Raw genomic sequence first — 25378 nt, 5'->3', positions numbered from 1 at the left:
ATTCAGTATAATCTGCAGATGGAAAAGTCCACTGTTAGCACATTTTCTATAAGCGATACAAAAAAATCTTGATTTTTATAAAGGGTAAACAGATCAATACTATGGAGTCTTTTATTGTGTAAATCAACAGCTCATTAGAAAATCAAATCTCAATTTTAGCTTTTTATCCTCGCATACTTCTCTGCATCCCTTGCCTCATTTGCTAAAACTCTCTAAACAACTGTAGCGCGTACATTAGGACATAGATCAATAGATGTTTTTGCCAGCCAAGTGGCAGTGAACCATTCTCACTTCTTTTGTTTTAGGATATGGTACACCAGTAGCAATTAAGCCAGCTGATAAGTTGAGAGTAAGGGTTATGCCACAGTTCATGGGAATAATAAAAACTATGAATAGCATAATGACCATCTCCATTTTAGCCAATTCCCACCACTTCAGAAATGGTGAAGATGACTCTTATCCTCAAACGTACGTTGATACAAAATGACAAGTCTCAAAAACTTTCCTAATTTCTTTCATCTTAGTTTTCAGTTGGACATCCTGTCCACCCTGCTACTCATTTAGTTACCAACATCAATGTATCCTACTGCTTGTTAGCCAACAGAGTGGCCCTCATGTCCGACAACATCTTGCTTTAGCTTTATGATGTCAGCTTGCTAGGCAACAGAGTGGCCCTCATGTCAGACAACATCTGATTAGCTTTATGATGTCAGCGCACCACTGGACAAATTGTCCTTGTGGCAGCTGACCACACAGGAGGATGAGATCAGAAGTTATGCAGTAGGTTACTATCTGTATTCATGACTACAAGGCAAGTAGGAGGGGGAATGGTAAAGGACTCTGAACCACTCAAAGCACTGGGGCCTTTTTGAAAGTCGGATGGAGATACATAAACAGATTATCCTTAACAATCCATCTTGAGAATCAGAGTCCAACATAGGGAGTGCAGGAGAAGAGGTGAAATGAGCTTCCTTCCATGAGAATGTAACACGCTCGTTCTGAAATGAGGTAGTACATTTCAGCCTCAAAGGCAGCAATTTGCTCGAATGGAACATTGCTAGTTCCAGGATCTAAAGCAGGCTTTAGTAGCGTTGGAGACAGCCGGGCTTTTATGAATTATTATGACCAACACAATGTGATCCATATTACTTTCAGCTTGACAGAAATTCTATTCAGGCACAGTCTCCCACTACAAGCTAGTGAAGACATGCTGATGCTGTGAACTTTTTAATGCCTAAAGGAATGATTGGGAGTTTTACTTACCATATAAATTGGTAAAATGATGCCGTATGCCGGAAGACTTCCTTTTTTTTTTTTTTCCTTCAGTCTCGGCAATTCAGAGAAACTCGGTTGTGAAACACTGCCACCGGTGGTCATTCAGTATAATCTGCAGATGGAAAAGTCCACTGTTAGCACATTTTCTATAAGCGATACAAAAAAATCTTGATTTTTATGAAGGGTAAACAGATCAATACTATGGAGTCTTTTATTGTGTAAATCAACAGCTCATTAGAAAATCAAATCTCAATTTTAGCTTTTTATCCTCGCATACTTCTCTGCATCCCTTGCCTCATTTGCTAAAACTCTCTAAACAACTGTAGCGCGTACATTAGGACATAGATCAATAGATGTTTTTGCCAGCCAAGTGGCAGTGAACCATTCTCACTTCTTTTGTTTTAGGATATGGTACACCAGTAGCAATTAAGCCAGCTGATAAGTTGAGAGTAAGGGTTATGCCACAGTTCATGGGAATAATAAAAACTATGAATAGCATAATGACCATCTCCATTTTAGCCAATTCCCACCACTTCAGAAATGGTGAAGATGACTCTTATCCTCAAACGTACGTTGATACAAAATGACAAGTCTCAAAAACTTTCCTAATTTCTTTCATCTTAGTTTTCAGTTGGACATCCTGTCCACCCTGCTACTCATTTAGTTACCAACATCAATGTATCCTACTGCTTGTTAGCCAACAGAGTGGCCCTCATGTCCGACAACATCTTGCTTTAGCTTTATGATGTCAGCTTGCTAGGCAACAGAGTGGCCCTCATGTCAGACAACATCTGATTAGCTTTATGATGTCAGCGCACCACTGGACAAATTGTCCTTGTGGCAGCTGACCACACAGGAGGATGAGATCAGAAGTTATGCAGTAGGTTACTATCTGTATTCATGACTACAAGGCAAGTAGGAGGGGGAATGGTAAAGGACTCTGAACCACTCAAAGCACTGGGGCCTTTTTGAAAGTCGGATGGAGATACATAAACAGATTATCCTTAACAATCCATCTTGAGAATCAGAGTCCAACATAGGGAGTGCAGGAGAAGAGGTGAAATGAGCTTCCTTCCATGAGAATGTAACACGCTCGTTCTGAAATGAGGTAGTACATTTCAGCCTCAAAGGCAGCAATTTGCTCAAATGGAACATTGCTAGTTCCAGGATCTAAAGCAGGCTTTAGTAGCGTTGGAGACAGCCGGGCTTTTATGAATTATTATGACCAACACAATGTGATCCATATTACTTTCAGCTTGACAGAAATTCTATTCAGGCACAGTCTCCCACTACAAGCTAGTGAAGACATGCTGATGCTGTGAACTTTTTAATGCCTAAAGGAATGATTGGGAGTTTTACTTACCATATAAATTGGTAAAATGATGCCGTATGCCGGAAGACTTCAATTTTTTTTTTTTCCTTCAGTCTCGGCAATTCAGAGAAACTCGGTTGTGAAACACTGCCACCGGTGGTCATTCAGTATAATCTGCAGATGGAAAAGTCCACTGTTAGCACATTTTCTATAAGCGATACAAAAAAATCTTGATTTTTATAAAGGGTAAACAGATCAATACTATGGAGTCTTTTATTGTGTAAATCAACAGCTCATTAGAAAATCAAATCTCAATTTTAGCTTTTTATCCTCGCATACTTCTCTGCATCCCTTGCCTCATTTGCTAAAACTCTCTAAACAACTGTAGCGCGTACATTAGGACATAGATCAATAGATGTTTTTGCCAGCCAAGTGGCAGTGAACCATTCTCACTTCTTTTGTTTTAGGATATGGTACACCAGTAGCAATTAAGCCAGCTGATAAGTTGAGAGTAAGGGTTATGCCACAGTTCATGGGAATAATAAAAACTATGAATAGCATAATGACCATCTCCATTTTAGCCAATTCCCACCACTTCAGAAATGGTGAAGATGACTCTTATCCTCAAACGTACGTTGATACAAAACGAGAAGTCTCAAAAACTTTCCTAATTTCTTTCATCTTAGTTTTCAGTTGGACATCCTGTCCACCCTGCTACTCATTTAGTTACCAACATCAATGTATCCGACTGCTTGTTAGCCAACAGAGTGGCCCTCATGTCCGACAACATCTTGCTTTAGCTTTATGATGTCAGCTTGCTAGGCAACAGAGTGGCCCTCATGTCAGACAACATCTGATTAGCTTTATGTCAGCGCACCACTGGACCAATTGTCCTTGTGGCAGCTGACCACACAGGAGGATGAGATCAGAAGTTATGCAGTAGGTTACTATCTGTATTCATGACTACAAGGCAAGTAGGAGGGGGAATGGTAAAGGACTCTGAACCACTCAAAGCACTGGGGCCTTTTTGAAAGTCGGATGGCGATACATAAACAGATTATCCTTAACAATCCATCTTGAGTATCAGAGTCCAACATAGGGAGTGCAGGAGAAGAGGTGAAATGAGCTTCCTTCCGTGAGAATGTAACACGCTCGTTCTGAAATGAGGTAGTACATTTCAGCCTCAAAGGCAGCAATTTGCTCGAATGGAACATTGCTAGTTCCAGGATCTAAAGCAGGCTTTAGTAGCGTTGGAGACAGCCGGGCTTTTATGAATTATTATGACCAACACAATGTGATCCATATTACTTTCAGCTTGACAGAAATTCTATTCAGGCACAGTCTCCCACTACAAGCTAGTGAGGACATGCTGATGCTGTGAACTTTTTAATGCCTAAAGGAATGATTGGGAGTTTTACTTACCATATAAATTGGTAAAATGATGCCGTATGCCGGAAGACTTCCTTTTTTTTTTTTTTTCCTTCAGTCTCGGCAATTCAGAGAAACTCGGTTGTGAAACACTGCCACCGGTGGTCATTCAGTATAATCTGCAGATGGAAAAGTCCACTGTTAGCACATTTTCTATAAGCGATACAAAAAAATCTTGATTTTTATAAAGGGTAAACAGATCAATACTATGGAGTCTTTTATTGTGTAAATCAACAGCTCATTAGAAAATCAAATCTCAATTTTAGCTTTTTATCCTCGCATACTTCTCTGCATCCCTTGCCTCATTTGCTAAAACTCTCTAAACAACTGTAGCGCGTACATTAGGACATAGATCAATAGATGTTTTTGCCAGCCAAGTGGCAGTGAACCATTCTCACTTCTTTTGTTTTAGGATATGGTACACCAGTAGCAATTAAGCCAGCTGATAATTTGAGAGTAAGGGTTATGCCACAGTTCATGGGAATAATAAAAACTATGAATAGCATAATGACCATCTCCATTTTAGCCAATTCCCACCACTTCAGAAATGGTGAAGATGACTCTTATCCTCAAACGTACGTTGATACAAAATGACAAGTCTCAAAAACTTTCCTAATTTCTTTCATCTTAGTTTTCAGTTGGACATCCTGTCCACCCTGCTACTCATTTAGTTACCAACATCAATGTATCCTACTGCTTGTTAGCCAACAGAGTGGCCCTCATGTCCGACAACATCTTGCTTTAGCTTTATGATGTCAGCTTGCTAGGCAACAGAGTGGCCCTCATGTCAGACAACATCTGATTAGCTTTATGATGTCAGCGCACCACTGGACCAATTGTCCTTGTGGCAGCTGACCACACAGGAGGATGAGATCAGAAGTTATGCAGTAGGTTACTATCTGTATTCATGACTACAAGGCAAGTAGGAGGGGGAATGGTAAAGGACTCTGAACCACTCAAAGCACTGGGGCCTTTTTGAAAGTCGGATGGAGATACATAAACAGATTATCCTTAACAATCCATCTTGAGTATCAGAGTCCAACATAGGGAGTGCAGGAGAAGAGGTGAAATGAGCTTCCTTCCATGAGAATGTAACACGCTCGTTCTGAAATGAGGTAGTACATTTCAGCCTCAAAGGCAGCAATTTGCTCGAATGGAACATTGCTAGTTCCAGGATCTAAAGCAGGCTTTAGTAGCGTTGGAGACAGCCGGGCTTTTATGAATTATTATGACCAACACAATGTGATCCATATTACTTTCAGCTTGACAGAAATTCTATTCAGGCACAGTCTCGCACTACAAGCTAGTGAGGACATGCTGATGCTGTGAACTTTTTAATGCCTAAAGGAATGATTGGGAGTTTTACTTACCATATAAATTGGTAAAATGATGCCGTATGCCGGAAGACTTCAATTTTTTTTTTTTCCTTCAGTCTCGGCAATTCAGAGAAACTCGGTTGTGAAACACTGCCACCGGTGGTCATTCAGTATAATCTGCAGATGGAAAAGTCCACTGTTAGCACATTTTCTATAAGCGATACAAAAAAATCTTGATTTTTATAAAGGGTAAACAGATCAATACTATGGAGTCTTTTATTGTGTAAATCAACAGCTCATTAGAAAATCAAATCTCAATTTTAGCTTTTTATCCTCGCATACTTCTCTGCATCCCTTGCCTCATTTGCTAAAACTCTCTAAACAACTGTAGCGCGTACATTAGGACATAGATCAATAGATGTTTTTGCCAGCCAAGTGGCAGTGAACCATTCTCACTTCTTTTGTTTTAGGATATGGTACACCAGTAGCAATTAAGCCAGCTGATAAGTTGAGAGTAAGGGTTATGCCACAGTTCATGGGAATAATAAAAACTATGAATAGCATAATGACCATCTCCATTTTAGCCAATTCCCACCACTTCAGAAATGGTGAAGATGACTCTTATCCTCAAACGTACGTTGATACAAAATGACAAGTCTCAAAAACTTTCCTAATTTCTTTCATCTTAGTTTTCAGTTGGACATCCTGTCCACCCTGCTACTCATTTAGTTACCAACATCAATGTATCCTACTGCTTGTTAGCCAACAGAGTGGCCCTCATGTCCGACAACATCTTGCTTTAGCTTTATGATGTCAGCTTGCTAGGCAACAGAGTGGCCCTCATGTCAGACAACATCTGATTAGCTTTATGATGTCAGCGCACCACTGGACAAATTGTCCTTGTGGCAGCTGACCACACAGGAGGATGAGATCAGAAGTTATGCAGTAGGTTACTATCTGTATTCATGACTACAAGGCAAGTAGGAGGGGGAATGGTAAAGGACTCTGAACCACTCAAAGCACTGGGGCCTTTTTGAAAGTCGGATGGAGATACATAAACAGATTATCCTTAACAATCCATCTTGAGAATCAGAGTCCAACATAGGGAGTGCAGGAGAAGAGGTGAAATGAGCTTCCTTCCATGAGAATGTAACACGCTCGTTCTGAAATGAGGTAGTACATTTCAGCCTCAAAGGCAGCAATTTTCTCAAATGGAACATTGCTAGTTCCAGGATCTAAAGCAGGCTTTAGTAGCGTTGGAGACAGCCGGGCTTTTATGAATTATTATGACCAACACAATGTGATCCATATTACTTTCAGCTTGACAGAAATTCTATTCAGGCACAGTCTCCCACTACAAGCTAGTGAGGACATGCTGATGCTGTGAACTTTTTAATGCCTAAAGGAATGATTGGGAGTTTTACTTACCATATAAATTGGTAAAATGATGCCGTATGCCGGAAGACTTCCTTTTTTTTTTTTTTCCTTCAGTCTCGGCAATTCAGAGAAACTCGGTTGTGAAACACTGCCACCGGTGGTCATTCAGTATAATCTGCAGATGGAAAAGTCCACTGTTAGCACATTTTCTATAAGCGATACAAAAAAATCTTGATTTTTATAAAGGGTAAACAGATCAATACTATGGAGTCTTTTATTGTGTAAATCAACAGCTCATTAGAAAATCAAATCTCAATTTTAGCTTTTTATCCTCGCATACTTCTCTGCATCCCTTGCCTCATTTGCTAAAACTCTCTAAACAACTGTAGCGCGTACATTAGGACATAGATCAATAGATGTTTTTGCCAGCCAAGTGGCAGTGAACCATTCTCACTTCTTTTGTTTTAGGATATGGTACACCAGTAGCAATTAAGCCAGCTGATAAGTTGAGAGTAAGGGTTATGCCACAGTTCATGGGAATAATAAAAACTATGAATAGCATAATGACCATCTCCATTTTAGCCAATTCCCACCACTTCAGAAATGGTGAAGATGACTCTTATCCTCAAACGTACGTTGATACAAAATGACAAGTCTCAAAAACTTTCCTAATTTCTTTCATCTTAGTTTTCAGTTGGACATCCTGTCCACCCTGCTACTCATTTAGTTACCAACATCAATGTATCATACTGCTTGTTAGCCAACAGAGTGGCCCTCATGTCCGACAACATCTTGCTTTAGCTTTATGATGTCAGCTTGCTAGGCAACAGAGTGGCCCTCATGTCAGACAACATCTGATTAGCTTTATGATGTCAGCGCACCACTGGACAAATTGTCCTTGTGGCAGCTGACCACACAGGAGGATGAGATCAGAGGTTATGCAGTAGGTTACTATCTGTATTCATGACTACAAGGCAAGTAGGAGGGGGAATGGTAAAGGACTCTGAACCACTCAAAGCACTGGGGCCTTTTTGAAAGTCGGATGGAGATACATAAACAGATTATCCTTAACAATCCATCTTGAGAATCAGAGTCCAACATAGGGAGTGCAGGAGAAGAGGTGAAATGAGCTTCCTTCCATGAGAATGTAACACGCTCGTTCTGAAATGAGGTAGTACATTTCAGCCTCAAAGGCAGCAATTTGCTCGAATGGAACATTGCTAGTTCCAGGATCTAAAGCAGGCTTTAGTAGCGTTGGAGACAGCCGGGCTTTTATGAATTATTATGACCAACACAATGTGATCCATATTACTTTCAGCTTGACAGAAATTCTATTCAGGCACAGTCTCCCACTACAAGCTAGTGAGGACATGCTGATGCTGTGAACTTTTTAATGCCTAAAGGAATGATTGGGAGTTTTACTTACCATATAAATTGGTAAAATGATGCCGTATGCCGGAAGACTTCAATTTTTTTTTTTTCCTTCAGTCTCGGCAATTCAGAGAAACTCGGTTGTGAAACACTGCCACCGGTGGTCATTCAGTATAATCTGCAGATGGAAAAGTCCACTGTTAGCACATTTTCTATAAGCGATACAAAAAAATCTTGATTTTTATAAAGGGTAAACAGATCAATACTATGGAGTCTTTTATTGTGTAAATCAACAGCTCATTAGAAAATCAAATCTCAATTTTAGCTTTTTATCCTCGCATACTTCTCTGCATCCCTTGCCTCATTTGCTAAAACTCTCTAAACAACTGTAGCGCGTACATTAGGACATAGATCAATAGATGTTTTTGCCAGCCAAGTGGCAGTGAACCATTCTCACTTCTTTTGTTTTAGGATATGGTACACCAGTAGCAATTAAGCCAGCTGATAATTTGAGAGTAAGGGTTATGCCACAGTTCATGGGAATAATAAAAACTATGAATAGCATAATGACCATCTCCATTTTAGCCAATTCCCACCACTTCAGAAATGGTGAAGATGACTCTTATCCTCAAACGTACGTTGATACAAAATGACAAGTCTCAAAAACTTTCCTAATTTCTTTCATCTTAGTTTTCAGTTGGACATCCTGTCCACCCTGCTACTCATTTAGTTACCAACATCAATGTATCCTACTGCTTGTTAGCCAACAGAGTGGCCCTCATGTCCGACAACATCTTGCTTTAGCTTTATGATGTCAGCTTGCTAGGCAACAGAGTGGCCCTCATGTCAGACAACATCTGATTAGCTTTATGATGTCAGCGCACCACTGGACCAATTGTCCTTGTGGCAGCTGACCACACAGGAGGATGAGATCAGAAGTTATGCAGTAGGTTACTATCTGTATTCATGACTACAAGGCAAGTAGGAGGGGGAATGGTAAAGGACTCTGAACCACTCAAAGCACTGGGGCCTTTTTGAAAGTCGGATGGAGATACATAAACAGATTATCCTTAACAATCCATCTTGAGTATCAGAGTCCAACATAGGGAGTGCAGGAGAAGAGGTGAAATGAGCTTCCTTCCATGAGAATGTAACACGCTCGTTCTGAAATGAGGTAGTACATTTCAGCCTCAAAGGCAGCAATTTGCTCGAATGGAACATTGCTAGTTCCAGGATCTAAAGCAGGCTTTAGTAGCGTTGGAGACAGCCGGGCTTTTATGAATTATTATGACCAACACAATGTGATCCATATTACTTTCAGCTTGACAGAAATTCTATTCAGGCACAGTCTCGCACTACAAGCTAGTGAGGACATGCTGATGCTGTGAACTTTTTAATGCCTAAAGGAATGATTGGGAGTTTTACTTACCATATAAATTGGTAAAATGATGCCGTATGCCGGAAGACTTCAATTTTTTTTTTTTCCTTCAGTCTCGGCAATTCAGAGAAACTCGGTTGTGAAACACTGCCACCGGTGGTCATTCAGTATAATCTGCAGATGGAAAAGTCCACTGTTAGCACATTTTCTATAAGCGATACAAAAAAATCTTGATTTTTATAAAGGGTAAACAGATCAATACTATGGAGTCTTTTATTGTGTAAATCAACAGCTCATTAGAAAATCAAATCTCAATTTTAGCTTTTTATCCTCGCATACTTCTCTGCATCCCTTGCCTCATTTGCTAAAACTCTCTAAACAACTGTAGCGCGTACATTAGGACATAGATCAATAGATGTTTTTGCCAGCCAAGTGGCAGTGAACCATTCTCACTTCTTTTGTTTTAGGATATGGTACACCAGTAGCAATTAAGCCAGCTGATAAGTTGAGAGTAAGGGTTATGCCACAGTTCATGGGAATAATAAAAACTATGAATAGCATAATGACCATCTCCATTTTAGCCAATTCCCACCACTTCAGAAATGGTGAAGATGACTCTTATCTTCAAACGTACGTTGATACAAAATGACAAGTCTCAAAAACTTTCCTAATTTCTTTCATCTTAGTTTTCAGTTGGACATCCTGTCCACCCTGCTACTCATTTAGTTACCAACATCAATGTATCCTACTGCTTGTTAGCCAACAGAGTGGCCCTCATGTCCGACAACATCTTGCTTTAGCTTTATGATGTCAGCTTGCTAGGCAACAGAGTGGCCCTCATGTCAGACAACATCTGATTAGCTTTATGATGTCAGCGCACCACTGGACAAATTGTCCTTGTGGCAGCTGACCACACAGGAGGATGAGATCAGAAGTTATGCAGTAGGTTACTATCTGTATTCATGACTACAAGGCAAGTAGGAGGGGGAATGGTAAAGGACTCTGAACCACTCAAAGCACTGGGGCCTTTTTGAAAGTCGGATGGAGATACATAAACAGATTATCCTTAACAATCCATCTTGAGAATCAGAGTCCAACATAGGGAGTGCAGGAGAAGAGGTGAAATGAGCTTCCTTCCATGAGAATGTAACACGCTCGTTCTGAAATGAGGTAGTACATTTCAGCCTCAAAGGCAGCAATTTGCTCAAATGGAACATTGCTAGTTCCAGGATCTAAAGCAGGCTTTAGTAGCGTTGGAGACAGCCGGGCTTTTATGAATTATTATGACCAACACAATGTGATCCATATTACTTTCAGCTTGACAGAAATTCTATTCAGGCACAGTCTCCCACTACAAGCTAGTGAGGACATGCTGATGCTGTGAACTTTTTAATGCCTAAAGGAATGATTGGGAGTTTTACTTACCATATAAATTGGTAAAATGATGCCGTATGCCGGAAGACTTCCTTTTTTTTTTTTTTCCTTCAGTCTCGGCAATTCAGAGAAACTCGGTTGTGAAACACTGCCACCGGTGGTCATTCAGTATAATCTGCAGATGGAAAAGTCCACTGTTAGCACATTTTCTATAAGCGATACAAAAAAATCTTGATTTTTATAAAGGGTAAACAGATCAATACTATGGAGTCTTTTATTGTGTAAATCAACAGCTCATTAGAAAATCAAATCTCAATTTTAGCTTTTTATCCTCGCATACTTCTCTGCATCCCTTGCCTCATTTGCTAAAACTCTCTAAACAACTGTAGCGCGTACATTAGGACATAGATCAATAGATGTTTTTGCCAGCCAAGTGGCAGTGAACCATTCTCACTTCTTTTGTTTTAGGATATGGTACACCAGTAGCAATTAAGCCAGCTGATAAGTTGAGAGTAAGGGTTATGCCACAGTTCATGGGAATAATAAAAACTATGAATAGCATAATGACCATCTCCATTTTAGCCAATTCCCACCACTTCAGAAATGGTGAAGATGACTCTTATCCTCAAACGTACGTTGATACAAAATGACAAGTCTCAAAAACTTTCCTAATTTCTTTCATCTTAGTTTTCAGTTGGACATCCTGTCCACCCTGCTACTCATTTAGTTACCAACATCAATGTATCATACTGCTTGTTAGCCAACAGAGTGGCCCTCATGTCCGACAACATCTTGCTTTAGCTTTATGATGTCAGCTTGCTAGGCAACAGAGTGGCCCTCATGTCAGACAACATCTGATTAGCTTTATGATGTCAGCGCACCACTGGACAAATTGTCCTTGTGGCAGCTGACCACACAGGAGGATGAGATCAGAGGTTATGCAGTAGGTTACTATCTGTATTCATGACTACAAGGCAAGTAGGAGGGGGAATGGTAAAGGACTCTGAACCACTCAAAGCACTGGGGCCTTTTTGAAAGTCGGATGGAGATACATAAACAGATTATCCTTAACAATCCATCTTGAGAATCAGAGTCCAACATAGGGAGTGCAGGAGAAGAGGTGAAATGAGCTTCCTTCCATGAGAATGTAACACGCTCGTTCTGAAATGAGGTAGTACATTTCAGCCTCAAAGGCAGCAATTTGCTCGAATGGAACATTGCTAGTTCCAGGATCTAAAGCAGGCTTTAGTAGCGTTGGAGACAGCCGGGCTTTTATGAATTATTATGACCAACACAATGTGATCCATATTACTTTCAGCTTGACAGAAATTCTATTCAGGCACAGTCTCCCACTACAAGCTAGTGAGGACATGCTGATGCTGTGAACTTTTTAATGCCTAAAGGAATGATTGGGAGTTTTACTTACCATATAAATTGGTAAAATGATGCCGTATGCCGGAAGACTTCAATTTTTTTTTTTTCCTTCAGTCTCGGCAATTCAGAGAAACTCGGTTGTGAAACACTGCCACCGGTGGTCATTCAGTATAATCTGCAGATGGAAAAGTCCACTGTTAGCACATTTTCTATAAGCGATACAAAAAAATCTTGATTTTTATAAAGGGTAAACAGATCAATACTATGGAGTCTTTTATTGTGTAAATCAACAGCTCATTAGAAAATCAAATCTCAATTTTAGCTTTTTATCCTCGCATACTTCTCTGCATCCCTTGCCTCATTTGCTAAAACTCTCTAAACAACTGTAGCGCGTACATTAGGACATAGATCAATAGATGTTTTTGCCAGCCAAGTGGCAGTGAACCATTCTCACTTCTTTTGTTTTAGGATATGGTACACCAGTAGCAATTAAGCCAGCTGATAAGTTGAGAGTAAGGGTTATGCCACAGTTCATGGGAATAATAAAAACTATGAATAGCATAATGACCATCTCCATTTTAGCCAATTCCCACCACTTCAGAAATGGTGAAGATGACTCTTATCCTCAAACGTACGTTGATACAAAACGAGAAGTCTCAAAAACTTTCCTAATTTCTTTCATCTTAGTTTTCAGTTGGACATCCTGTCCACCCTGCTACTCATTTAGTTACCAACATCAATGTATCCGACTGCTTGTTAGCCAACAGAGTGGCCCTCATGTCCGACAACATCTTGCTTTAGCTTTATGATGTCAGCTTGCTAGGCAACAGAGTGGCCCTCATGTCAGACAACATCTGATTAGCTTTATGATGTCAGCGCACCACTGGACCAATTGTCCTTGTGGCAGCTGACCACACAGGAGGATGAGATCAGAAGTTATGCAGTAGGTTACTATCTGTATTCATGACTACAAGGCAAGTAGGAGGGGGAATGGTAAAGGACTCTGAACCACTCAAAGCACTGGGGCCTTTTTGAAAGTCGGATGGAGATACATAAACAGATTATCCTTAACAATCCATCTTGAGTATCAGAGTCCAACATAGGGAGTGCAGGAGAAGAGGTGAAATGAGCTTCCTTCCATGAGAATGTAACACGCTCGTTCTGAAATGAGGTAGTACATTTCAGCCTCAAAGGCAGCAATTTGCTCGAATGGAACATTGCTAGTTCCAGGATCTAAAGCAGGCTTTAGTAGCGTTGGAGACAGCCGGGCTTTTATGAATTATTATGACCAACACAATGTGATCCATATTACTTTCAGCTTGACAGAAATTCTATTCAGGCACAGTCTCGCACTACAAGCTAGTGAGGACATGCTGATGCTGTGAACTTTTTAATGCCTAAAGGAATGATTGGGAGTTTTACTTACCATATAAATTGGTAAAATGATGCCGTATGCCGGAAGACTTCAATTTTTTTTTTTTCCTTCAGTCTCGGCAATTCAGAGAAACTCGGTTGTGAAACACTGCCACCGGTGGTCATTCAGTATAATCTGCAGATGGAAAAGTCCACTGTTAGCACATTTTCTATAAGCGATACAAAAAAATCTTGATTTTTATAAAGGGTAAACAGATCAATACTATGGAGTCTTTTATTGTGTAAATCAACAGCTCATTAGAAAATCAAATCTCAATTTTAGCTTTTTATCCTCGCATACTTCTCTGCATCCCTTGCCTCATTTGCTAAAACTCTCTAAACAACTGTAGCGCGTACATTAGGACATAGATCAATAGATGTTTTTGCCAGCCAAGTGGCAGTGAACCATTCTCACTTCTTTTGTTTTAGGATATGGTACACCAGTAGCAATTAAGCCAGCTGATAAGTTGAGAGTAAGGGTTATGCCACAGTTCATGGGAATAATAAAAACTATGAATAGCATAATGACCATCTCCATTTTAGCCAATTCCCACCACTTCAGAAATGGTGAAGATGACTATTATTCTCAAACGTACGTTGATACAAAATGACAAGTCTCAAAAACTTTCCTAATTTCTTTCATCTTAGTTTTCAGTTGGACATCCTGTCCACCCTGCTACTCATTTAGTTACCAACATCAATGTATCCGACTGCTTGTTAGCCAACAGAGTGGCCCTCATGTCCGACAACATCTTGCTTTAGCTTTATGATGTCAGCTTGCTAGGCAACAGAGTGGCCCTCATGTCAGACAACATCTGATTAGCTTTATGATGTCAGCGCACCACTGGACCAATTGTCCTTGTGGCAGCTGACCACACAGGAGGATGAGATCAGAAGTTATGCAGTAGGTTACTATCTGTATTCATGACTACAAGGCAAGTAGGAGGGGGAATGGTAAAGGACTCTGAACCACTCAAAGCACTGGGGCCTTTTTGAAAGTCGGATGGCGATACATAAACAGATTATCCTTAACAATCCATCTTGAGTATCACAGTCCAACATAGGGAGTGCAGGAGAAGAGGTGAAATGAGCTTCCTTCCGTGAGAATGTAACACGCTCGTTCTGAAATGAGGTAGTACATTTCAGCCTCAAAGGCAGCAATTTGCTCGAATGGAACATTGCTAGTTCCAGGATCTAAAGCAGGCTTTAGTAGCGTTGGAGACAGCCGGGCTTTTATGAATTATTATGACCAACACAATGTGATCCATATTACTTTCAGCTTGACAGAAATTCTATTCAGGCACAGTCTCCCACTACAAGCTAGTGAGGACATGCTGATGCTGTGAACTTTTTAATGCCTAAAGGAATGATTGGGAGTTTTACTTACCATATAAATTGGTAAAATGATGCCGTATGCCGGAAGACTTCCTTTTTTTTTTTTTTCCTTCAGTCTCGGCAATTCAGAGAAACTCGGTTGTGAAACACTGCCACCGGTGGTCATTCAGTATAATCTGCAGATGGAAAAGTCCACTGTTAGCACATTTTCTATAAGCGATACAAAAAAATCTTGATTTTTATAAAGGGTAAACAGATCAATACTATGGAGTCTTTTATTGTGTAAATCAACAGCTCATTAGAAAATCAAATCTCAATTTTAGCTTTTTATCCTCGCATACTTCTCTGCATCCCTTGCCTCATTTGCTAAAACTCTCTAAACAACTGTAGCGCGTACATTAGGACATAGATCAATAGATGTTTTTGCCAGCCAAGTGGCAGTGAACCATTCTCACTTCTTTTGTTTTAGGATATGGTACACCAGTAGCAATTAAGCCAGCTGATAAGTTGAGAGTAAGGGTTATGCCACAGTTCATGGGAATAATAAAAACTATGAATAGCATAATGACCATCTCCATTTTAGCCAATTCCCACCACTTCAGAAATGGTGAAGATGACTCTTATCCTCAAACGTACGTTGATACAAAACGACAAGTCTCAAAAACTTTCCTAATTTCTTTCATCTTAGTTTTCAGTTGGACATCCTGTCCACCCTGCTACTCATTTAGTTACCAACATCAATGTATCCTACTGCTTGTTAGCCAACAGAGTGGCCCTCATGTCCGACAACATCTTGCTTTAGCTTTATGATGTCAGCTTGCTAGGCAACAGAGTGGCCCTCATGTCAGACAACATCTGATTAGCTTTATGATGTCAGCGCACCACTGGACCAATTGTCCTTGTGGCAGCTGACCACACAGGAGGATGACATCAGAAGTTATGCAGTAGGTTACTATCTGTATTCATGACTACAAGGCAAGTAGGAGGGGGAATGGTAAAGGACTCTGAACCACTCAAAGCACTGGGGCCTTTTTGAAAGTCGGATGGAGATACATAAACAGATTATCCTTAACAATCCATCTTGAGTATCAGAGTCCAACATACGGAGTGCAGGAGAAGAGGTGAAATGAGCTTCCTTCCGTGAGAATGTAACACGCTCGTTCTGAAATGAGGTAGTACATTTCAGCCTCAAAGGCAGCAATTTGCTCGAATGGAACATTGCTAGTTCCAGGATCTAAAGCAGGCTTTAGTAACGTTGGAGACAGCCGGGCTTTTATGAATTATTATGACCAACACAATGTGATCCATATTACTTTCAGCTTGACAGAAATTCTATTCAGGCACAGTCTCCCACTACAAGCTAGTGAGGACATGCTGATGCTGTGAACTTTTTAATGCCTAAAGGAATGATTGGGAGTTTTACTTACCATATAAATTGGTAAAATGATGCCGTATGCCGGAAGACTTCCTTTTTTTTTTTCCTTCAGTCTCGGCAATTCAGAGAAACTGTTGTGAAACACTGCCACCGGTGGTCATTCAGTATAATCAGCAGATGGAAAAGTCCACTGTTGGCACATTTTCTATAAGCAATACAAAAAAATCTTGATTTTTATAATGGGTAAACAGATCAATACTATGGAGTCTTTTATTGTGTAAATCAACAGCTCATTAGAAAATCAAATCTCAATTTTAGCTTTTTATCCTCGCATACTTCTCTGCATCCCTTGCCTCATTTGCTAAAACTCTCTAAACAACTGTAGCGCGTACATTAGGACATAGATCAATAGATGTTTTTGCCAGCCAAGTGGCAGTGAACCATTCTCACTTCTTTTGTTTTAGGATATGGTACACCAGTAGCAATTAAGCCAGCTGATAAGTTGAGAGTAAGGGTTATGCCACAGTTCATGGGAATAATAAAAACTATGAATAGCATAATGACCATCTCCATTTTAGCCAATTCCCACCACTTCAGAAATGGTGAAGATGACTTATCCTCAAACGTACGTTGATACAAAACGACAAGTCTCAAAAACTTTCCTAATTTCTTTCATCTTAGTTTTCAGTTGGACATCCTGTCCACCCTGCTACTCATTTAGTTACCAACATCAATGTATCCTACTGCTTGTTAGCCAACAGAGTGGCCCTCATGTCCGACAACATCTTGCTTTAGCTTTATGATGTCAGCTTGCTAGGCAACAGAGTGGCCCTCATGTCAGACAACATCTGATTAGCTTTATGATGTCAGCGCACCACTGGACCAATTGTCCTTGTGGCAGCTGACCACACAGGAGGATGACATCAGAAGTTATGCAGTAGGTTACTATCTGTATTCATGACTACAAGGCAAGTAGGAGGGGGAATGGTAAAGGACTCTGAACCACTCAAAGCACTGGGGCCTTTTTGAAAGTCGGATGGAGATACATAAACAGATTATCCTTAACAATCCATCTTGAGTATCAGAGTCCAACATACGGAGTGCAGGAGAAGAGGTGAAATGAGCTTCCTTCCGTGAGAATGTAACACGCTCGTTCTGAAATGAGGTAGTACATTTCAGCCTCAAAGGCAGCAATTTGCTCGAATGGAACATTGCTAGTTCCAGGACCTAAAGCAGGCTTTAGTAACGTTGGAGACAGCCGGGCTTTTATGAATTATTATGACCAACACAATGTGATCCATATTACTTTCAGCTTGACAGAAATTCTATTCAGGCACAGTCTCCCACTACAAGCTAGTGAGGACATGCTGATGCTGTGAACTTTTTAATGCCTAAAGGAATGATTGGGAGTTTTACTTACCATATAAATTGGTAAAATGATGCCGTATGCCGGAAGACTTCCTTTTTTTTTTTCCTTCAGTCTCGGCAATTCAGAGAAACTGTTGTGAAACACTGCCACCGGTGGTCATTCAGTATAATCAGCAGATGGAAAAGTCCACTGTTGGCACATTTTCTATAAGCAATACAAAAAAATCTTGATTTTTATAATGGGTAAACAGATCAATACTATGGAGTCTTTTATTGTGTAAATCAACAGCTCATTAGAAAATCAAATCTCAATTTTAGCTTTTTATCCTCGCATACTTCTCTGCATCCCTTGCCTCATTTGCTAAAACTCTCTAAACAACTGTAGCGCGTACATTAGGACATAGATCAATAGATGTTTTTGCCAGCCTAGTGGCAGTGAACCATTCTCACTTCTTTTGTTTTAGGATATGGTACACCAGTAGCAATTAAGCCAGCTGATAAGTTGAGAGTAAGGGTTATGCCACAGTTCATGGGAATAATAAAAACTATGAATAGCATAATGACCATCTCCATTTTAGCCAATTCCCACCACTTCAGAAATGGTGAAGATGACTCTTATCCTCAAACGTACGTTGATACAAAATGACAAGTCTCAAAAACTTTCCTAATTTCTTTCATCTTAGTTTTCAGTTGGACATCCTGTCCACCCTGCTACTCATTTAGTTACCAACATCAATGTATCATACTGCTTGTTAGCCAACAGAGTGGCCCTCATGTCCGACAACATCTTGCTTTAGCTTTATGATGTCAGCTTGCTAGGCAACAGAGTGGCCCTCATGTCAGACAACATCTGATTAGCTTTATGATGTCAGCGCACCACTGGACAAATTGTCCTTGTGGCAGCTGACCACACAGGAGGATGAGATCAGAGGTTATGCAGTAGGTTACTATCTGTATTCATGACTACAAGGCAAGTAGGAGGGGGAATGGTAAAGGACTCTGAACCACTCAAAGCACTGGGGCCTTTTTGAAAGTCGGATGGAGATACATAAACAGATTATCCTTAACAATCCATCTTGAGAATCAGAGTCCAACATAGGGAGTGCAGGAGAAGAGGTGAAATGAGCTTCCTTCCATGAGAATGTAACACGCTCGTTCTGAAATGAGGTAGTACATTTCAGCCTCAAAGGCAGCAATTTGCTCGAATGGAACATTGCTAGTTCCAGGATCTAAAGCAGGCTTTAGTAGCGTTGGAGACAGCCGGGCTTTTATGAATTATTATGACCAACACAATGTGATCCATATTACTTTCAGCTTGACAGAAATTCTATTCAGGCACAGTCTCCCACTACAAGCTAGTGAGGACATGCTGATGCTGTGAACTTTTTAATGCCTAAAGGAATGATTGGGAGTTTTACTTACCATATAAATTGGTAAAATGATGCCGTATGCCGGAAGACTTCAATTTTTTTTTTTTCCTTCAGTCTCGGCAATTCAGAGAAACTCGGTTGTGAAACACTGCCACCGGTGGTCATTCAGTATAATCTGCAGATGGAAAAGTCCACTGTTAGCACATTTTCTATAAGCGATACAAAAAAATCTTGATTTTTATAAAGGGTAAACAGATCAATACTATGGAGTCTTTTATTGTGTAAATCAACAGCTCATTAGAAAATCAAATCTCAATTTTAGCTTTTTATCCTCGCATACTTCTCTGCATCCCTTGCCTCATTTGCTAAAACTCTCTAAACAACTGTAGCGCGTACATTAGGACATAGATCAATAGATGTTTTTGCCAGCCAAGTGGCAGTGAACCATTCTCACTTCTTTTGTTTTAGGATATGGTACACCAGTAGCAATTAAGCCAGCTGATAAGTTGAGAGTAAGGGTTATGCCACAGTTCATGGGAATAATAAAAACTATGAATAGCATAATGACCATCTCCATTTTAGCCAATTCCCACCACTTCAGAAATGGTGAAGATGACTCTTATCCTCAAACGTACGTTGATACAAAACGAGAAGTCTCAAAAACTTTCCTAATTTCTTTCATCTTAGTTTTCAGTTGGACATCCTGTCCACCCTGCTACTCATTTAGTTACCAACATCAATGTATCCGACTGCTTGTTAGCCAACAGAGTGGCCCTCATGTCCGACAACATCTTGCTTTAGCTTTATGATGTCAGCTTGCTAGGCAACAGAGTGGCCCTCATGTCAGACAACATCTGATTAGCTTTATGATGTCAGCGCACCACTGGACCAATTGTCCTTGTGGCAGCTGACCACACAGGAGGATGAGATCAGAAGTTATGCAGTAGGTTACTATCTGTATTCATGACTACAAGGCAAGTAGGAGGGGGAATGGTAAAGGACTCTGAACCACTCAAAGCACTGGGGCCTTTTTGAAAGTCGGATGGCGATACATAAACAGATTATCCTTAACAATCCATCTTGAGTATCAGAGTCCAACATAGGGAGTGCAGGAGAAGAGGTGAAATGAGCTTCCTTCCATGAGAATGTAACACGCTCGTTCTGAAATGAGGTAGTACATTTCAGCCTCAAAGGCAGCAATTTGCTCGAATGGAACATTGCTAGTTCCAGGATCTAAAGCAGGCTTTAGTAGCGTTGGAGACAGCCGGGCTTTTATGAATTATTATGACCAACACAATGTGATCCATATTACTTTCAGCTTGACAGAAATTCTATTCAGGCACAGTCTCCCACTACAAGCTAGTGAGGACATGCTGATGCTGTGAACTTTTTAATGCCTAAAGGAATGATTGGGAGTTTTACTTACCATATAAATTGGTAAAATGATGCCGTATGCCGGAAGACTTCAATTTTTTTTTTTTCCTTCAGTCTCGGCAATTCAGAGAAACTCGGTTGTGAAACACTGCCACCGGTGGTCATTCAGTATAATCTGCAGATGGAAAAGTCCACTGTTAGCACATTTTCTATAAGCGATACAAAAAAATCTTGATTTTTATAAAGGGTAAACAGATCAATACTATGGAGTCTTTTATTGTGTAAATCAACAGCTCATTAGAAAATCAAATCTCAATTTTAGCTTTTTATCCTCGCATACTTCTCTGCATCCCTTGCCTCATTTGCTAAAACTCTCTAAACAACTGTAGCGCGTACATTAGGACATAGATCAATAGATGTTTTTGCCAGCCAAGTGGCAGTGAACCATTCTCACTTCTTTTGTTTTAGGATATGGTACACCAGTAGCAATTAAGCCAGCTGATAAGTTGAGAGTAAGGGTTATGCCACAGTTCATGGGAATAATAAAAACTATGAATAGCATAATGACCATCTCCATTTTAGCCAATTCCCACCACTTCAGAAATGGTGAAGATGACTCTTATCCTCAAACGTACGTTGATACAAAACGAGAAGTCTCAAAAACTTTCCTAATTTCTTTCATCTTAGTTTTCAGTTGGACATCCTGTCCACCCTGCTACTCATTTAGTTACCAACATCAATGTATCCGACTGCTTGTTAGCCAACAGAGTGGCCCTCATGTCCGACAACATCTTGCTTTAGCTTTATGATGTCAGCTTGCTAGGCAACAGAGTGGCCCTCATGTCAGACAACATCTGATTAGCTTTATGTCAGCGCACCACTGGACCAATTGTCCTTGTGGCAGCTGACCACACAGGAGGATGAGATCAGAAGTTATGCAGTAGGTTACTATCTGTATTCATGACTACAAGGCAAGTAGGAGGGGGAATGGTAAAGGACTCTGAACCACTCAAAGCACTGGGGCCTTTTTGAAAGTCGGATGGCTATACATAAACAGATTATCCTTAACAATCCATCTTGAGTATCAGAGTCCAACATAGGGAGTGCAGGAGAAGAGGTGAAATGAGCTTCCTTCCGTGAGAATGTAACACGCTCGTTCTGAAATGAGGTAGTACATTTCAGCCTCAAAGGCAGCAATTTGCTCGAATGGAACATTGCTAGTTCCAGGATCTAAAGCAGGCTTTAGTAGCGTTGGAGACAGCCGGGCTTTTATGAATTATTATGACCAACACAATGTGATCCATATTACTTTCAGCTTGACAGAAATTCTATTCAGGCACAGTCTCCCACTACAAGCTAGTGAGGACATGCTGATGCTGTGAACTTTTTAATGCCTAAAGGAATGATTGGGAGTTTTACTTACCATATAAATTGGTAAAATGATGCCGTATGCCGGAAGACTTCCTTTTTTTTTTTTTTCCTTCAGTCTCGGCAATTCAGAGAAACTCGGTTGTGAAACACTGCCACCGGTGGTCATTCAGTATAATCTGCAGATGGAAAAGTCCACTGTTAGCACATTTTCTATAAGCGATACAAAAAAATCTTGATTTTTATAAAGGGTAAACAGATCAATACTATGGAGTCTTTTATTGTGTAAATCAACAGCTCATTAGAAAATCAAATCTCAATTTTAGCTTTTTATCCTCGCATACTTCTCTGCATCCCTTGCCTCATTTGCTAAAACTCTCTAAACAACTGTAGCGCGTACATTAGGACATAGATCAATAGATGTTTTTGCCAGCCAAGTGGCAGTGAACCATTCTCACTTCTTTTGTTTTAGGATATGGTACACCAGTAGCAATTAAGCCAGCTGATAATTTGAGAGTAAGGGTTATGCCACAGTTCATGGGAATAATAAAAACTATGAATAGCATAATGACCATCTCCATTTTAGCCAATTCCCACCACTTCAGAAATGGTGAAGATGACTCTTATCCTCAAACGTACGTTGATACAAAATGACAAGTCTCAAAAACTTTCCTAATTTCTTTCATCTTAGTTTTCAGTTGGACATCCTGTCCACCCTGCTACTCATTTAGTTACCAACATCAATGTATCCTACGGCTTGTTAGCCAACAGAGTGGCCCTCATGTCCGACAACATCTTGCTTTAGCTTTATGATGTCAGCTTGCTAGGCAACAGAGTGGCCCTCATGTCAGACAACATCTGATTAGCTTTATGATGTCAGCGCACCACTGGACCAATTGTCCTTGTGGCAGCTGACCACACAGGAGGATGAGATCAGAAGTTATGCAGTAGGTTACTATCTGTATTCATGACTACAAGGCAAGTAGGAGGGGGAATGGTAAAGGACTCTGAACCACTCAAAGCACTGGGGCCTTTTTGAAAGTCGGATGGAGATACATAAACAGATTATCCTTAACAATCCATCTTGAGTATCAGAGTCCAACATAGGGAGTGCAGGAGAAGAGGTGAAATGAGCTTCCTTCCATGAGAATGTAACACGCTCGTTCTGAAATGAGGTAGTACATTTCAGCCTCAAAGGCAGCAATTTGCTCGAATGGAACATTGCTAGTTCCAGGATCTAAAGCAGGCTTTAGTAGCGTTGGAGACAGCCGGGCTTTTATGAATTATTATGACCAACACAATGTGATCCATATTACTTTCAGCTTGACAGAAATTCTATTCAGGCACAGTCTCGCACTACAAGCTAGTGAGGACATGCTGATGCTGTGAACTTTTTAATGCCTAAAGGAATGATTGGGAGTTTTACTTACCATATAAATTGGTAAAATGATGCCGTATGCCGGAAGACTTCAATTTTTTTTTTTTCCTTCAGTCTCGGCAATTCAGAGAAACTCGGTTGTGAAACACTGCCACCGGTGGTCATTCAGTATAATCTGCAGATGGAAAAGTCCACTGTTAGCACATTTTCTATAAGCGATACAAAAAAATCTTGATTTTTATAAAGGGTAAACAGATCAATACTATGGAGTCTTTTATTGTGTAAATCAACAGCTCATTAGAAAATCAAATCTCAATTTTAGCTTTTTATCCTCGCATACTTCTCTGCATCCCTTGCCTCATTTGCTAAAACTCTCTAAACAACTGTAGCGCGTACATTAGGACATAGATCAATAGATGTTTTTGCCAGCCAAGTGGCAGTGAACCATTCTCACTTCTTTTGTTTTAGGATATGGTACACCAGTAGCAATTAAGCCAGCTGATAAGTTGAGAGTAAGGGTTATGCCACAGTTCATGGGAATAATAAAAACTATGAATAGCATAATGACCATCTCCATTTTAGCCAATTCCCACCACTTCAGAAATGGTGAAGATGACTATTATTCTCAAACGTACGTTGATACAAAATGACAAGTCTCAAAAACTTTCCTAATTTCTTTCATCTTAGTTTTCAGTTGGACATCCTGTCCACCCTGCTACTCATTTAGTTACCAACATCAATGTATCCGACTGCTTGTTAGCCAACAGAGTGGCCCTCATGTCCGACAACATCTTGCTTTAGCTTTATGATGTCAGCTTGCTAGGCAACAGAGTGGCCCTCATGTCAGACAACATCTGATTAGCTTTATGATGTCAGCGCACCACTGGACCAATTGTCCTTGTGGCAGCTGACCACACAGGAGGATGAGATCAGAAGTTATGCAGTAGGTTACTATCTGTATTCATGACTACAAGGCAAGTAGGAGGGGGAATGGTAAAGGACTCTGAACCACTCAAAGCACTGGGGCCTTTTTGAAAGTCGGATGGCGATACATAAACAGATTATCCTTAACAATCCATCTTGAGTATCACAGTCCAACATAGGGAGTGCAGGAGAAGAGGTGAAATGAGCTTCCTTCCGTGAGAATGTAACACGCTCGTTCTGAAATGAGGTAGTACATTTCAGCCTCAAAGGCAGCAATTTGCTCGAATGGAACATTGCTAGTTCCAGGATCTAAAGCAGGCTTTAGTAGCGTTGGAGACAGCCGGGCTTTTATGAATTATTATGACCAACACAATGTGATCCATATTACTTTCAGCTTGACAGAAATTCTATTCAGGCACAGTCTCCCACTACAAGCTAGTGAGGACATGCTGATGCTGTGAACTTTTTAATGCCTAAAGGAATGATTGGGAGTTTTACTTACCATATAAATTGGTAAAATGATGCCGTATGCCGGAAGACTTCCTTTTTTTTTTTTTTCCTTCAGTCTCGGCAATTCAGAGAAACTCGGTTGTGAAACACTGCCACCGGTGGTCATTCAGTATAATCTGCAGATGGAAAAGTCCACTGTTAGCACATTTTCTATAAGCGATACAAAAAAATCTTGATTTTTATAAAGGGTAAACAGATCAATACTATGGAGTCTTTTATTGTGTAAATCAACAGCTCATTAGAAAATCAAATCTCAATTTTAGCTTTTTATCCTCGCATACTTCTCTGCATCCCTTGCCTCATTTGCTAAAACTCTCTAAACAACTGTAGCGCGTACATTAGGACATAGATCAATAGATGTTTTTGCCAGCCAAGTGGCAGTGAACCATTCTCACTTCTTTTGTTTTAGGATATGGTACACCAGTAGCAATTAAGCCAGCTGATAAGTTGAGAGTAAGGGTTATGCCACAGTTCATGGGAATAATAAAAACTATGAATAGCATAATGACCATCTCCATTTTAGCCAATTCCCACCACTTCAGAAATGGTGAAGATGACTCTTATCCTCAAACGTACGTTGATACAAAACGACAAGTCTCAAAAACTTTCCTAATTTCTTTCATCTTAGTTTTCAGTTGGACATCCTGTCCACCCTGCTACTCATTTAGTTACCAACATCAATGTATCCTACTGCTTGTTAGCCAACAGAGTGGCCCTCATGTCCGACAACATCTTGCTTTAGCTTTATGATGTCAGCT

The 25378-nt window shown here is 40.3% G+C and overlaps 1 long non-coding RNA gene across 1 annotated transcript; it reads right to left on the bottom strand.

Annotated features, from left to right (window-relative positions):
- Positions 1 to 4011: 4011 nt before the first annotated feature.
- On the bottom strand, positions 4012 to 24736 carry LOC146785697 (uncharacterized). Its single transcript, XR_014970767.1, has 16 exons — positions 24613 to 24736; positions 23239 to 23361; positions 21864 to 21987; positions 20493 to 20615; positions 19119 to 19241; positions 17749 to 17901; positions 16381 to 16533; positions 15006 to 15129; positions 13632 to 13754; positions 12258 to 12380; positions 10883 to 11006; positions 9509 to 9631; positions 8135 to 8257; positions 6760 to 6883; positions 5386 to 5508; positions 4012 to 4134 (listed from the first exon to the last, which is right to left on the bottom strand). It is a non-coding gene; the product is annotated as an uncharacterized LOC146785697 (long non-coding RNA).
- Between the last annotated feature and the right edge of the window lie 642 nt (positions 24737 to 25378).

Source organism: Triturus cristatus, chromosome 11 (assembly GCF_964204655.1).
Source record: "Triturus cristatus chromosome 11, aTriCri1.1, whole genome shotgun sequence".
In the NCBI taxonomy this organism is placed as follows: Eukaryota; Metazoa; Chordata; class Amphibia; order Caudata; family Salamandridae; genus Triturus; species Triturus cristatus.
This window is presented reverse-complemented; position numbering and strand designations above follow the sequence as displayed.